Below are 402 nucleotides of genomic sequence, written 5' to 3'. Positions count from 1 at the left end.
TAAAAAACTAGACAATGTTAAAATATATGTATAAATATAACTAAACAGCACTATATGATCCTAACAATTTTAAGAATGATATCATTGTGTCTAGTAAATGATAATACTAATATTATAAAAAATAATTAACATCATACGTAAATCATATAGATTCATCATTCCGCTCTAAATCTAAAATAGCAATAGGTACCTAATTAAAATAATTTATAAATTGAAATAGACAATAGTTATTAGTTTTACATTTATTATATTTGGTAAATACTATAAAATACTACCACTGCGGAACTACCTATTAAATAAATATTGTTTCCCATCAGTTTGTATTTTGTAGGTACACATTAATCATAATATATAATATTGAGTGCGGTTTAGTTTAATATCCTCTATATATTATAGATTAGG

Source organism: Acyrthosiphon pisum, chromosome X (genome assembly GCF_005508785.2).
Source record: "Acyrthosiphon pisum isolate AL4f chromosome X, pea_aphid_22Mar2018_4r6ur, whole genome shotgun sequence".
NCBI classification, from domain to species: Eukaryota; Metazoa; Arthropoda; class Insecta; order Hemiptera; family Aphididae; genus Acyrthosiphon; species Acyrthosiphon pisum.
This window is presented reverse-complemented; position numbering follows the sequence as displayed.